The sequence below is a fragment of the Puntigrus tetrazona genome, chromosome 12 (genome assembly GCF_018831695.1).
Source record: "Puntigrus tetrazona isolate hp1 chromosome 12, ASM1883169v1, whole genome shotgun sequence".
Classification (NCBI taxonomy): Eukaryota; Metazoa; Chordata; class Actinopteri; order Cypriniformes; family Cyprinidae; genus Puntigrus; species Puntigrus tetrazona.
Genome location: NC_056710.1, coordinates 3891199 through 3907664, shown reverse-complemented (window position 1 = coordinate 3907664; position 16466 = coordinate 3891199).

Genomic DNA, 16466 nt, shown 5'->3' with positions numbered 1-16466 from the left:
TTTTTTTAAAGAGACTTCAAGTCTTCGTGTCTGAGTTGTTTGTTCATCATGTGACAGCTACATAAGACTTAACCAGTGTGGTATGATATGGAGAAAAAATTTATTACTTCATCTCCCAAGTTTTTCGAGCAAATTCCAGTATTGTGCATGTGAGATTAAACGAATCACTCGCCGAGGCATCTTGTTCTTCACGAGTCACAAAAATTTGTTCAAAATGAAGGAATCATTCAACGACCCATCACTAATTTTCATTACATTTTTGTTTCTCACATAAACTGTATGCTGCACTATATAAAAATTCTTTGAATCTCAACGAGTGTTGAAAATATAAACAGCAGGAAGGTTTGGTACAGCATATGTAAGATTTTCCTATGTATGAAAGTATGTTTTTGTGCCCCTAGCTATTCCAGGATGAGTTTCTAGGTGCATAAGCAGGTGAATGTGTGATGAATGCTAGACTGACGACAGAATCTTGGGGGGACGAATGCTGAGCGCTGTGTGATGGCCTAGCCAACGGCCCCCCTCCCTGGGTAACCTTTACCACAGGTTTGCCTGTCAGCCTGGAGCTTTGACTCATCCACAGCCACGATGCCCTTTTCCCTGAGAGCACCGCCAAATGTGATGTGACATGGAGGAAAGAGAGAGGGAGGACAAAAAAAGAAAAAGAGTAAGAGAGAGAGAGAGAGAGAGAGAGAGAGAAAATCAGGTGAATGAGGGAATTACTTTATTTGATGGTGCCCTTAGGAAGCAGATTGATTATATATAAACTCAAGCTTATGTATGCATTTGTTAAAACAAGATATTTACATTTTCTAGAGCCTAGGTGTTCTGAGTGGTTATAAGATACTTGCATACTGCCCCGAGCCAAAAGAGCCCATCTTCAGCTCTTTATGATATCCTGGCCTCTAGGTATGGCCTGGGCTTATTCTTATTCGTCGGGAGAAAACACAAGTATGACTGAAGTAATGGCAATATATTTGACTGATAGGTTGACTGTGTATAACTGACCTTTATAACAGGCATCAAACATCAACTCAGATTTGCTTTTGTTACCACTGGAAAGCAGCAACAATGTTATAGCTCTGGTTTAGATCAGACAAAGGGAAAAAAAAGGGTCTATTAGTGTCTGACAGAACCTCCTAGAAAGCCAGACAGCCCTCTAGAGACAGAGACAGGGAGAGTAGACTCATATGCAGGTATAGAGGAAAGTAGAACAGTGGAGCCGGAGAGAGTATAGTATAGACCTCATGTGTGCATTTTCTTACATTGAAAAATGCTGCATGTACACTACTGTTGAAAAGTTAGTATTATATTCAGCAAGGACATATTCAATTGATCAAAAGTGGTACTAAAGACTTTTCGATTTTTTATTCTTTTGAACTTTCCATTTATCAGAGAATGTTTTTCCACAAATGTTTTATTTTAATTTTATTTTTTTTAACCTCCATTTTATATGTTCCACCACATTTAATATCTCTCTGGTTTGAAGATTTATTGAATAACTGCTGAAAGAGAAGGATCTGTGGGGTTCTTAGAAGTTTCAACATCAGCTGTTCCCAGTTTGCCAACTGCCCTCTTCTCTCCATTTATTAATTTCTCCTTAGGTTTTAGCATTATTTCTGGAAATTTCTCCCAGTGTCTTGTCTCTCCCACATAGTTTTATACTCTGGGCATTCTGCAGAAATTCAAGCCTCTAAAATACTTTAGTCAGGAATTTTTTTAAATAATTTCTCAACAATGTTTTTACTCACCCCTCTACTTACAGTCATTTTCTGTCCGGCTTTCGTCACCTTAAGAAAGAGAGAGCTGTTACCTAATAAAAGCTTTTTTATTTTAGTCTGATTAATGATTTTAATTTAATCTGACGTTTAACTATCAGCATTTAATAGTATCTATCTTTTTTAATCTAATGAATAGATAACTATTTTGGGGTAATAGATAACTTTTCCCCAATCAAACCTGAACTAGCCAACCAAGGTGTTCTGGGTTACTATGATTATTACAGGCAGGTGTTTTAAGAGTGTGTTGGAACCAGAGTCTGCAGGATGGTAGCTCTCCAGGAGAATGGCTTGAAATCTCTAGGGCAATATTTTGGCTTCTTGCCCTGATGTTTGGTTCAGAGGTCCATTAGCTTCAACCCCAGCCAAAGATATCCTTCCTCTGGCAACAGTGGAATCCCTTTTCTCAGAAGTAGCAGCTCCAAGAGTCTTCTAAATGGATTTTGTGGCTGTAGAGGGGAGCCCAATCCTGTTCCTGGAGAGCTATTTTCTTTCAGAGTTCTAACCCTGGTCCATATACCTGTTATTATTAAATGTTACTAAAAATCTTTCATTCTGAATATTGGTTTGTGGCTGTTCTAAATGAAAACGTATAACATCCGTTACTCTGGATGACTTGAATGGCTTTATCAGCATGAAGACGTTGTGCTTTGTTTTCAAACTTTCACTTCCCCCCTCGTGGTAACCGCAACCTTATCTGTCAATACAACTTCCCCAAACAAAACACTTCTGGTAAATATCATTCTAACTATAGTCCTACAGAACTTGTGCTAAACAAAATCCGGTATCTGGTTTGGTGTTGGGTGTGGTTTTACTGAAAATTGTTGAACTCGTATCTGTAAGTCAGTCAAAGGTCAGCCAAATCGAACCATTCTTTTAATTAATGTCTGCTGTTTCTGTACTATAGTGCAGACTGAAAATGTGGAGTGAACTGTGTTGCTAACACCTCTGCAGGCGTAATATATTATCTCTATCTATGCGTATGCTGGAGTTTATTGCCATCCCAAACATGCTCCGTAATTCAGAGCAACTGCTAAATAGCTCAACAGTGACCACAAACTGCAGTGGCCCTGAGTATATTCCTCATTAATTTTTTGCATGGCATTTTGTAAGCTGTAAGCTTTAAACCAAAACGACCAGCTCCAAGATTAATCAAAACATTACAAAATTTAATTTGAACATCACTTAAATTATGTCTCTCTAGGGCCCACCTTGGTTTGGCTAAATAACATGATCTGTTCGCACATTTTAAGCTATAAAATTTGGAAACATGACCATGACCCCTGTAATATTTTTTTTTCTTCTATGTTGGCTTACTGAATTGAAGTATATGAAGTAGTATATATGCCCATCCCAATAAGTGGGATTGCAAGTGACATAAATGAATCATAAACAACGGTATGATATATTAGGAGGCCTTAACTACTATGCACTTACATTTAAATTAATTGCTGGATATCACCGTTTATAAAGCAACACATGTAACTATGTTAACTGTGTCATGTCAAATATGGTCTATTGAACATCACAAAACAAGTGTGCTCTGGAGAACCCTCTCTCCATTTCTTTGTGTCTCTGTTCTCTTTGTCAGTCACACATTTTTAACTTGCGTGAGTGTGGTTTCACACTGCTCTGCTTTTCTCAGTTTGAGAGGCGAATGTCAGTGCTGGTGTTACTATGACATGTGTGAACTTTATGGCTCACAACCAGACCTGATCATAGACTAAATGTCTGGACTGACATCACGTATGAATATACACTCCTGAACAAAATCTAACAATTGAACAAAAACTGTTACAATTGACGGGTCTGAGGCATGCAGATCCAATTGCAGACTTTTATTTAGCAAAGTAATGGTCAAAGCAGGCAGATGTCGAGACACAGCAAACAGGAATATACGAGGCAGAGCAAGAATTCATAAACAGCATCCATAGCCGTGACTTGCCAGGATGAGGGTTCATAGGCATAAGACCATAGTCTTAAAAAGGTAAAATATGCACAAAAATATGGCTTTCATGTCATTGTTCAGGCAGTAACACTTCCTGATGGCAATGACAAAAGGTCTTTCTGTCTTTGAGTGTGGCAGGATTGCTGAGCCCTGTTTGCAACATGCCATCATTGGCAAGTTTAAACTCAACAAGACAGTTATTTTACATTTTTTAAAAGATCCTTAAAGAGTCTGTAAAGACAAAAAAGTCTGTAGTGGTAGACCTGCTGTACAAATAGAGGCCCTTACTGATGCTGACATTTGTAATTTGCAAGAGAGCACCAAACATGGGACATCGAAAAATGGAAGAAAGTTTTATTCTCTGGTGAGAAAAATTTAGCCTAGACAGTCCTGGTGGCTTCCAATGTTACTGACATGACAAAGAGATCACACTGAAGATGTTTTCTACAGGGCACAGTGGAAAAGGCTCCATCATGATCTGGTGTACGTTTCAATGGATCTTCAGGATGTGCAGGGGGCAGAATGTGATTTTGCTGAGTGCAACATGCTTCTGGATAAACATCTTTGTTCACCCTGGAAGCAACATTGTGATAAACCAATCGAATTTGAAGAACCAGTTTTTGTGAAGTTTAGGTTTACAGTGTTTGGTGCTTGTACATCATCACAGCCATTGAATTTTTTGTCCTATCACTCTCGAGATCTTTTAGGAATTGTGAAATAAATGTAATAAATTTGCTTGTGCGCCTCAACAACCCTGCCACACTCAAAGACAGAAAGACCTTTTGTATTTGCCATCAGGAAATCATGACAGTGTTATGGCCTGAAGAACAATGACATGAAAGCCATATTTTTGTGCAGATTTGAACTTTTTAAGGCTATGGTCCTTTGATCAGCTGATGAACAGCCTGTTTGAGTTTAAATGCAGTTTTTTAATAAATTGCCTATTTTCTGTCCTGTTTCTTCTTTTGCCATTATGAAGTGATACTTACAACATGCTTATAATCCACCAGCAATATGAAATATGAAAACATGAATCTTTTCCCTGGTCTCAAGATTTTGTTCAGGAGTACATTAGGCTTGTTTTAAATATTTTTGACTGACTAACCTTGAAGTATGATTCTGAAATCAGAGTCAGAGTAATACTGATCAAATCATTCCAGTTGTTGATGATTCTATTTTTATAATTTAAATGAACACATTTATATAATTACTGTACTGCATATCCCATATTGCATTTTTTCCCACAATATAATACAATTAATATATTCAGCAATTTGACACTACACTTCAGTTTCTTAGCTGACTCTGCTGGCATTAGTAATGCTAAATCCAGTGTTAATTGACTAATGGGTTTGCTTTGATTATGAGGAATTCTGTCTTCAAAAAGTTAAGCTAAAGGTGGTGTTCCTTCATCCAGTTCAAAATGTATGAAAGGCAGGGATAAGATTGTGTGGTCAAGTATGATAGATAGAACTGTCTAAAGCTTTGCGATAGAAACTTTGTGATAGAAACTGCATTGATTGCGGTTAGTGATGTTGTATAACTTTGAAAAGGACAGGACCAAACACTGAACCCTGAGGCACCCCAATTGTTACAAACTGAATATTCATGTACTAGGTTTATTTTGAACCCTCAGGAACACTAATGCTACTCATATGAGATTCCATTTCAAACGCTGACTTAGAAGGTTGTTTCCTGAATAGATAGCACACCAGCTCATATTTTAGAACAGAGCTATGGTTTGTTTATCAGAGTTAAAACATTCTTTCAGAGCAATCTTTCACACAGATTGAGCTGTCATTATGTTGACCTGAGACAATGTGCTGCTTTTTGCCAGCAGGCCTTTTCCAGGCCAGGCCTCAGACCAGAAAGATGAGTGAAGAGCAATCCCTGAAAATCCCAGAGTTTTTCACCCCCCTAGAGCATGGCTGATTACCTGGGTCCCTGCCAACACTCTCGAGGAACAGCGTAAACAGGGTTTTATTCACACACGAACATCATCGCATCACATGTGCACAGAGCAGATCAAATATATTAATCAGAAACTCCACAGTACTTGCTAGATGTGCTAGACAGATGTCCACTTCCTTAAAACTTCAAAAAATCTTACTGGTTCTCCTTCATCTAGAAAGCATTTTAAAATTCTGTTTAATATATGTAATGTGTTCTGTGTGTGTTGGCCAATTGTCACTTCAGAGAACTTTACTGGATTTATATGGAATTATAGTGTTGGTTTACAGACGCAAAGGAAGCAAAGTTTCCCTACTTTAGCAAAGGAAAACCAGCCTCCTCTTGGCTTATATCAACATTTTTCTTTACAATTCCCTGTTTTGTGCTTCTAATTCGTGACCATGGGTTTGTTTTTCTCTCTCCTCTGCCTCTCTTTTGTCACTAATCACCAATGTATGCACTTTTTCATCTGCCCGAAACTGCTTTTGTGTATGACAGCAGAAGTGAGAGCAAATTGTTCATAACTATAGATATTTTTCTTACAGAAACGCATTGATTTACTAAAGGAACCATTTTACTTTTTTAACCCTTCACTTACCCCACATGGCCATGTGTTTTATTACGAATTAATGGATGCTCTTTATTTGACAACTTAATTTGGACTGTTTAAAAAAACATCTGCCCAATGTCATTATTAAGCATGGAAGAGCAAAGACACTTTTAAATGTAACTCTGATTGGATTTGTCTTAAAGAAGAATATCATAAACACCTATCATGCCTTTGAGGGTTAGTAAAACATGGGCTTTTCAGTTTTCAGTTTTAAGTGACTAACCATTTAAGAGTTTGGAACAACATGAGATTTATTTTCAGTGTGTGGGAAAACCATGTCAAACAGTAGCATGAAACATTAATTAGAAAAAAAAAGAAATATACAGTTTTAATCTTACTATATGGTCCAAAAAGTAATCTCAAGACAAATGAGACACCATGCTGTTTCTGTGGTCATTAAGAAAAATGCCAGACATTGTTCTTGAACCATCAAGACTTGAGGTTTTAGTTTCAATTGTTCCAGAATTGATTGTTCTTTCTCCTCTCTCTGTCTCATGCTCTCTCTCTTTATCAGATTTGGACCTTTTCTTACAGTGTGATATCCCATTCACAGATGAAGAATTGTGTTATCATTCTGATAGAGTATTCTCATCCGTCATTCCCTTCCTCGTTTATTCATAGCCGCTGCATTTCATCTTCATTACACCGTTTATCATTGTCCTTTATTGTGGTATCTGTGTCTGACATTCCTTCTTCATTCTTGGAGGAAAATAGTTGTCCAATTCAGCCCGAGGATCTTTCTCTGCACCTTTCTGATCTTCACTGTTTACATATATTGGATCGCATACCTTTTATCATGTCAAAAGGGTTTTTTGCAACTTAATAGTTTAAGCTCGAAATGTTAAAACTAATAGTTTAAAATAAATAGCTGTCTCTCACCCTCATGTGGTTCCAAAATCGTAAAGTGCTTTCTTCGGTGGAACACAAAAACAGAAGTTTAGCCGAATGTACACAATGCTCTCCAGAGTACTAGTTCTCAGAACTGCAATTTGCATAATGCACTCGCCCTGTCCTGATTACTTGCCCAGGTGTACCTCGTTAAGACAACTATTTAAGATGCAGCCAAATGCTCTCACATTGTGAAGTCTTTTCCTTGCCCCGGCTGGTAATTCTGAGCATTATTCCAGGTCGTCTTCCTTTGTTTGACCTTGTTCTGTTTACTGTTTATTCTGATTGTTTGCTGCCTGCCTATCGACCTTCTGCTTGTGTACCCCGACTCTGATTATTATCTGCCTGCCTCGACCCTTGCCTGTCTCCGTTTACGATTCTGCCTTGCCTGTGACATTCCTGTTATCGTTGCCGACTCTCTGCCTATTTAACAATTTTTATTAAAGAGCACGCAAATGGATCTGACCGCTTCTGACTCCTCAATACAATCATAAATTCGGAAGTGTTCACAATACAGCATTGTGGCAGGTTTTATCTCAGTTGCATCATGTTTGTTATATCATTATTGTGTGTTTAAAGTCACTGTGAAGCGACTTGATAAGTTGCATTTCCTTGGTGTTTGACATATTTGCAACTGAATATTAAGCCAGAGCCAGGGCCAGGAATATATGACTGATTAGATAATGTATAACATATGTTAAGACATTGTTCTTCAGTAGATTAATTATACTGTAAGCCACTTTCTTGCAGTGGCTAACTACTTCTCCAGAATAGCCTCTCAGTGTTTGTTTTTTTTTTCCTCGTTGGTGATTTTCAGTAATATAATATGGGGTTGGGGGTTATTCAAAAGCAGGAGGGAGAGAATTGATTATCTGTCTTTGTCTATCTGTCAACCCTCATCTCTAGCCCCAGTTTCATTCAGCTAGAAGAATGTGAAATCTTTGTTTTTTGGTCTACCTGACTAGCATAGAGTGATCATCAAGAAACAGCACATTAAACCCAATGGGACTGCACAGGCCCACACTCACTCCTGTGAGAGTTTGGTCTGTGAGGAACTCTTGTCTGATCTATTCAGGTTTTTCTCTTCTGCCCCCCAAATGTCAGTCTTCAAATGTCTCTCTGCCTGTCAGCTTCTACATCTGATGAAAGCCAGAATCCACAAAACCTGTTCAGAGAGCAAACAGAGAGAGAGAGAAACAGTGAGATAATGGGAGTTCATGATAGTGTGGATAGGGTGACGATTTGTTAGATAAAGAGAGATTGGGGGATGCTGGGAGGCTGTATTAGGGTGGGCGGCTCAGTGTCTTGTCTCTCTCAGTGGTGACACTCACTCTGCTCTGAGCAGGATGTTAAAATTTAAAATGTCTCCTGCTGTGATGTAACAGTGTGTCATGAAACAAAACCGAGAGACAACTTGATCTGCACGCATACACAAATACGCGCGCGAACACACACACCAACTCACCAATCAGCCAATTCGCACTATATGGTTATTTTTTGTAGCCATCATCATGAACAGTATATTTTAGTTTTTTTCGACTACCAGAAAATTATTCAGAATTTTGTGTGTAACATCCACATGGATTACATTAATCCATTATCTAATCCTGAATTTACTATTTAAAATATATAAACTCACTGAAATCCCGGCAAGCACAAAACATTAATGCACCATTTTACTTCTATAATTAGTTCAGTACAGATCAGGGTTTTTCAATTTGGGGTCCAGGGATCCCCAGGAGGCTGCAAGGGAGTGCTAAAAGATCAATTAATCACCTTCATTTATTCAGCGCTTTTGACAATACAAATCATGTCAAAGCACTGAACAGTATTATATTTGGAGAATATAGTGTCAGTATTTTATTACTGAATGCACAGACGCCATTGTCTAGATCAGCTCAGTTTCAAAAATAATTTTATTTTCTAAATAATTTTAACAAATATTTATAAGATTCATTTTCCTACAATATGAACTGGGGTTTTTTACGTAAAAATATAGAGCTGTTTTTAATATAAATTTATTAATGTTCCATGTTCCAATGTAACATGATTATATTTGTGGGAGTGTGATATGTAAAAACTAAAATCTCCTGCTATAGTTTACTAAAGACAACTCTAGAGAGATACTGGATCACATTTGATCATAACCTCATGCTCTGGCACTTTTTAAAATCTGAATGTAGCAAACCTACATAACTGGACTATTGCTGAAATGTGGGTCTTCTACTTCCTTTCTGTCCTGGTTGGTTGCTGCTCTCCTCCTAACATCTCATCACATCTGTTTCATTCTCTTCACCCTCACATCTCTACATACTGAGTGACTCCACTTATCGGCACTCATCCCCTCTGATCCATGTCTCTCAACATCAAACCAAGCATTCCTCATCTGCTCCTGAGACCTCAGGAAGGGCTGGATACATGATATCATACTGATGTCAGAATTGTATGACCATCAGCTGAGGTCATCTGTAAATATTGACATATTAGAACCATGAAGGCATGTATTAGATCAGTGGTTCTCAGCTGGTTTTTGTTCAAGTCACACAATTTTTACATTAAACATTGGTAGATGCAGTTTATGTTTGCATTAAGTGTTTCTATTAGGAAAGAGAAAAATGCAGCACAGAATGAAAAAAGCAGGTATCTCAGAATACATTTTCGAAAGTTGAATATTATTCATAACATCAAAAATCACAATGTCCCAAATTTCCACCTAAAGTGCATGTTAAAGAGTTAGTTCACTCAAAAAATGTTATCATTTACAATCTTTATGCTGTTAAAAACTTCTTGAAGATTTCTTTTTTTAAATTCCGGCTTTTCATTATCTCATAAACTCCCTTGCTAACTCTCCCTTGCTAACTCCCATTTGTAGCCCTGTAGTAATGTATACCTGTAAACCCTTATGCATTGGAGTAAGACCTTTGCCGTGGTTCTGGCTTGAAGCCACAATTAAAAAATAAATAAGTAAACATGCATACACATTCATATTCACTTGGCTTGGCCTGTACCATCTGTCAACCTCCCGAGTTCCTGAAACGTGACTTTATGGAGGGATTATCTCTTCAGGCAGACCAGCGCTGCCCGCTCTCACAGTGCCAGCTCATGTACCCAGCACCCTTCCCATGTCTCAATCTCACCCTCAGTCATGCTCGTACAGGTGTCACTCCTGATTCCAGGAGCCTCCCCCATCCTCACTATATCTGCTTGTGTCTGCTCTGTGCCAACATCCAAGCCAGTCCATGTGCCCGCTCGACTGTAGTGCCAGGGTCATACCTGCTTTCGCTTTAATCCGGAGGGCATGTTCAGATGCCGGCTCTACTAGATACTAATCTGTGATCTCATGTGTGAAGGGCATTCAGTTCACTGCCGCATGTCCACATCAGATGTTACTGAAAAATAGAAAGTATGTTTATTTTTTAGCAGATTGTCAACATCGACATTGTAGGATTTTAAGATTAAGACCTCTAGTGTAAAACATCATGAAATTTCAGGAAGGTAAGTCTACTTAGTTCTCTTGACAGCAAAATTCTTAGGTCCCGTTTTCATTTTAAAATGCTTAACTTTTGCTACAGTTATCTTATCATGGCTGCCAACATTGGCTTTGCGGATCTTTGATGACCGTGTAAACATCATGCTCATTGTTGTACCCATAGATATGTATTGGTAGATTCCCCATTTGACAGCTCTAAACACGCAGTAGTGTCCTCCATCTAAATAAATGGGAATCCACCTATGCATGTCTGTGGTTGTACCTGCATGAATGGTCATATGACAAGCTTTTTCGGTTGTGTAGTGTGGAAGGAGATTGTTTCTGAGGTCCTATCCACACTGAATGCGGTTATTTTCAGCTTTTTCGACATGGTTCTGATGGCAGAGGTCAGAGGAGAGGTCAGAGGAGAATGGCTAGACTTTTCGAGTTGATCGAAAAGCAACAGTAGCTCAAATAACCACTCGTTACAACCGAGGAATTCAGCAGAGCATCTATGAGTCCACAGGATGTCAAACCTTGAAGCAGATGGGCTACAGAAGGAGAAGACCACACTGGGTGCCACTATTGTCAGCCAAGAAAACACAACTGAGGATACAGTTAACACAGACTCATCAAAATGGGACAACAGAAGATTGAAGGTCACTTGGTCTGATGAGTTTTTGATTTCTGCTGCTACATTCAGATTAGAATTGGACATGAACAATAAGAATGCATGCCGGCCTTTTATAGACAGTTCAGGCTGCTGTTCGTGTAGAGGATATTTTTGTGGCACACTTTGGGTTTCGTAGTACTGAGTGTTTTTTTCATGTCACAGCCTACCTGAGTATTGCTGCTGACCATGTCTATTCCTTTATGACCACAATGTAGCCATCTTGTGATGACTTTTTTCCAGCAGGATAGCATGAAATGACACAAAGCTAAACCTAAAAAAGTAATTTATCCCGGCATGGCAAAAGTCATCCAGGTACAAGGTCAATATTTCAGAAAGTATATAGATTCATTACACACAGAGGGAAATATTTTAAGCCTTTATTTCTTGAAATTTTGATGCTTATGGCTTACAGATAATGAAATTGCAAAATTCAGTATCTCAGAAAATTTAAATATTGTGAAAAAGTTGAATATTGTATCAAAGCAACTCTGGCTTCCATTACACTTGAGCTGATTGCCTCCACGCCACGCCACATTGATGCAGTAATTCATGCAAAAGGAGCCCCAACCAAGTATTGAGTGCAAAGAAATGAACATATTTTTCGGAACCCTGACACTTCTGTTTAAAATATCCTGTTTGAGTTTTCATTATTATTAAGCCACAATAATCAAAATTTAAAGACATAAAGGCTTGAAATATTTTAATATGCGTGATGAATCTATATAATATATGCGTTTCACTTTCTAAAACGAGTGACCGAAAATATTGACCTTTTTCATGATATTCTAATTTTTTGATTTTCAGCAGCCATTACAGTCATATAGTTTGTTTAGTGCTCAATAGGCAAACTGGCAGAGGCAAACTGATTTTCTGAGTGACAAGTTTTTAAAAAAGTCACCGCCTCAGTAAGAGCATGTGGTGTCCCATCAAATGTTGCTGTGGGTTTATTGATTTCAAACCATGACCGCATAACTCTAACCAAACTCTAGACCACCAAAATGAGATTCTGTTCATCTGTTTGCAACCTATCACACAGTGTTGTGTTGATGTACCGTACTAAATTAAATAACTAAAAATTCTATAGATGTATTCAAAATAGTATAAATAGAGATAATAGTATATATACAGAAAAACACAACAAAATGGCTTTAATTAAAATGAAATAAAATAATAATTATTATTTTAAAAAAATCTAAATTATGAAACAAAAAATCAACAAAATACTACAAAATAATATGACAGAACTATGTAGTATGATTCTAAACAACACTGGGCAGCAATCATAGATTTTGTAGGGAAATAATCTCATGTTGAGTTTGATTGTGAAGGTCTTTGCTGTATATGTAAGGAGTGGCAGTCACTCCGGAAGCACAGATACGAAAAAAAAAAATAGCCCATGTTTCAAAACACCGAAACCACAAAGTCATACAGCACTGGTGTTATTCTAACACCTTCAGAGCAAACATGAATGTTTAATCTCTTCTTGTTAAAGCACGCTACATCTCTTTCTCTTTTACCTCATCCACTCTGACTTTTATTTCTTAAGGTTTATCTGAGGTGAATATCACTATGCAGACAACAAAATGTTTTATTAAAACCATTAAATGTTGTTAGGCTTCTTGAAGTGATGCATGCTTTATTGCCCAGTAATATATTTATTATGTTGTATATGTAGTACTTCCAAAATTTACCTTATTGCATACAATACACTCACATAATGAGATATGTGCTATATATCAAAACTTTATACCACATCTCATTACAGATAAATTATTACAGAAATGTTAAATTATCTTAAAATGTGGCTATAAAGCATGAATATATTTAGCGGAGACACTGCAGGCAAAAACGCATTTTTTTATGCACCAGGCAAATTTGAGTTTTTGGGCTTTTCAGACTAGTGGAAAGAAAACATCATAAAGACACTGCTAAGTGTTTCTTTTATAGCACTTTAACTATTTGTGTCAATAGATTTCAATTACAGGACCATTTTCTAAAGGCCATTTTCTCAAAATGAGTTTTTTCTCCTACACTGAGCCATAAATCTCCACTTCAGTAGCACTTACAAACAGCAAACTGTACATTTGTATTCCTGTCTATATCCTCAAAGTGTAAAAATATACTGTTTTCCATCTATTCCAAGTATTTTTTGAATTGTGGAGTGACAAAAGGAGTCAAATCAATTAAGCAAGAATTTTGAAACTGACTTTTGTTCTAGAAATGTATGCAAATAAGTGCAAATTTCATTAAATAACACCTTCTTTGCATATACAAACCTAACATTTAAAAAAACTTGTAATACCAAAAATGTTTACATTTATCAATGTAATCAATTACTTTTTTTTACTAATTACTTTTATTACTAATTACTTTTTTTTTTACCCTATTCACCTGCAATGTCTTGCCTTATATTATTAACACGAACCAACGTGTAGGCCTATTGTAAAAACACACACACACACACACACAAAAAAAATTATAATAAGACCTAAAATCATTTCAACTGACGATCGATCAGTCTTCATTCTTTAGTCTTTTATTATCTAAAAGAACCTGGGATATAAGTGCATAGGTAAAACCTTTTTATTTTTAGTGCATTTAAGACTGTATTTAAGCAAAGAGAGAATCGTTGCTCAGAATTCAAAAGCGTTCTCTGGTTTCGAGAGAGCAGGATTCCTTCTTGCACTTGCTGTGAGTTTCATCAGCTGTGTAGTTAGTTATTACTGCTAGTGAACTTGACTTAGGAGATTCGGAGCCTCCAGAGCCTGTTCTGAAAGCATTCATGCCCAATTTGACATGCAGACGTAATCAATAGCCTATTGCATTTACTGACATTGATTTCATTTTGATCTTCTGGCTGGGAAGGATCTGCATTTGTCTGGCATTGCTACGTAAGTGGTTGCTCAAAGGTTGCAACCAAAAGGTATTTAATTCCATAATGTTGCACTTGTTCGTGTTGTATTCATTTTAAATTCAACTGAATTATCTATTTATTCATATTGGAAATGTCGGATAAATGAATCATTTTAATATGTGCGCTAATGCGTGATGTGTAAAAAGTTCTTTGAGACCTAATATGGAAAAAATACAGTTTTATGTTATCTCTGCTCTCTGCTGATAGTCATAAATATGGACAATGAGCGAAAAAAAAGTCATGTGATGAACGTCATCGCTTAAAAACTTCTGATAGATTTGTATTAAAAAGTTAAGGCAGGTTGTTAAAATCAGTTTGTGGAGCTGTGAACAAGCTTGTTCATTCTGAAACTCTATTTCGCTGCTCTCATATTTCTTCTTTTTTTTTTTTTTCTTTTACAGGCTGCCATTTCCACTAAATTAGTGCCCAGGGTTTTAATTGTAGTTTACGAAGACCATTTATTGGTGTACGAGGAGAGTTTGCATGTGCCTGTTTGTCTGTGTTCGTGTTTAACAATTTTGGGCCTCATCCAGCCTTCCTGTGGTTGATTTTTTTTTTCATTTAAAGTTTTTTTTTCCACAGTATGCTTTATTTTTTCACCATATGTGTTGCTGCCTCTCACCATACAACCGCTGTTTTTATAGTGAATTAGCACTTCAAACCCCAAAACAGACTTCCACTGTGTGACTATAATCCAAGTGCTAGTATTTCAACAACAAAGCCATACCTTTTCCAGTCAGGACGGGAGAAGACGCTTCCGCATATATTTCTGTATATACTGTATAAACTTGAGAGATATTGCGGCACGGGTCAGGAATAGTTATTTATAACTAATAAAGAAAAATTTTTGTAAAAACATCCTCTGTTTATTTGTTATTTTTAGCAATCATGTTGATAATTCAGACGCTTTAGAAATTTGCATATCAAACACAATACAGTAGGCTTTTACAGGGTTAAGCAAATATTTTTGGCATTTCCAAAGCACTTGTCTTACAAAAGTTCTCTCCTATCAATCTCTGTGTAGCGACTCATCTTTCCCTCTGCGTCCTGCTCAACTCTCTTCTTGCCCTCCTAGAGGCCTCTGGGACCCTGGAGGTTAATTAATAGTTAATTAGATTTGTTGAGATTGATTAGTGATTTTGTCTTGCCGCTGTTGCTGCACATCATTGCCTCCTGCAGAGACATCATTAATGTGTCTTAACTCCCTAGGCTGTCTGATTACACACAGACACACACACACACACACACACACACACACACCATTGCCCTTGGAGGGCAACCACACTGAAGAACAGGCTCTCCAAAATATCCCAGAGGGAGGGAGGGATGGAGAAATAAAGACAGATTTTATGAAAAGGGAAAAAACAAGAACAAAAGAGACCAAGAGACTGAGCATAGACAGTCACTCTCGTCACTCTTTTTTACGTGAAAAATTGACTGTATTCTTGCATAACCATAAAAAATACAATAAAAATTATGTTTTCAGCTTTCCAAAAACATTCAGAAATAACACTGAAACACAGATGTTCTTAGAACCTATTTTTGTTATCTGAGCATATAGACGTTAGACAGCATGCAGATTTTCTCTGTAGGGTGGCACTAAGCAGACTCTTTCACTCGTTTTAACACATTTAGGAAGGACAGATACAATGTCAGCACTGAGAGTCAGCGAATAATTTACCCGCTGTTTCAAGGTTTTTTTTTTTTTACAACACGATTTGCAGGCTTCAATAAAATCTTCCACAGTTTGACAGTATGAGAAGTCACCCGTGTTGCCCTCACACTTTGGGTACCACGACCTTTGTAGCTCACAGTGACGTCTGCACACATTTAAAAGGGTTACTCTACCCCAAAATGAAAATGTAGTTATTAATCACTTATCCCCATATCGATCCGAACACATAAAAGCTTTGTTTATCTTCGGAACACAATTTAAGATATTTTTGATGAAAACCGGGGGGCTTGTAACTGCCCCATTGACCACCAAACAATTACCACTGTCAAGGTGCAGAAAGTTATTGGGGTGGAGTCCCTTTAAATTTGAATTAAAGTTTAGTGTGAGCTGTTTTATATGAATTATGGTGCTTTTACTTTTATCATATGATATACAAGTAACTATAGAAGTGGCTGATTTCGCTGCAATATCTAGGTGAAAGTGAAACTTAATATTTTTAGGCCAGTATTGCCATTGTATACTGCTTTCACACCTGTACAGTATCCATATACCAGTTATATA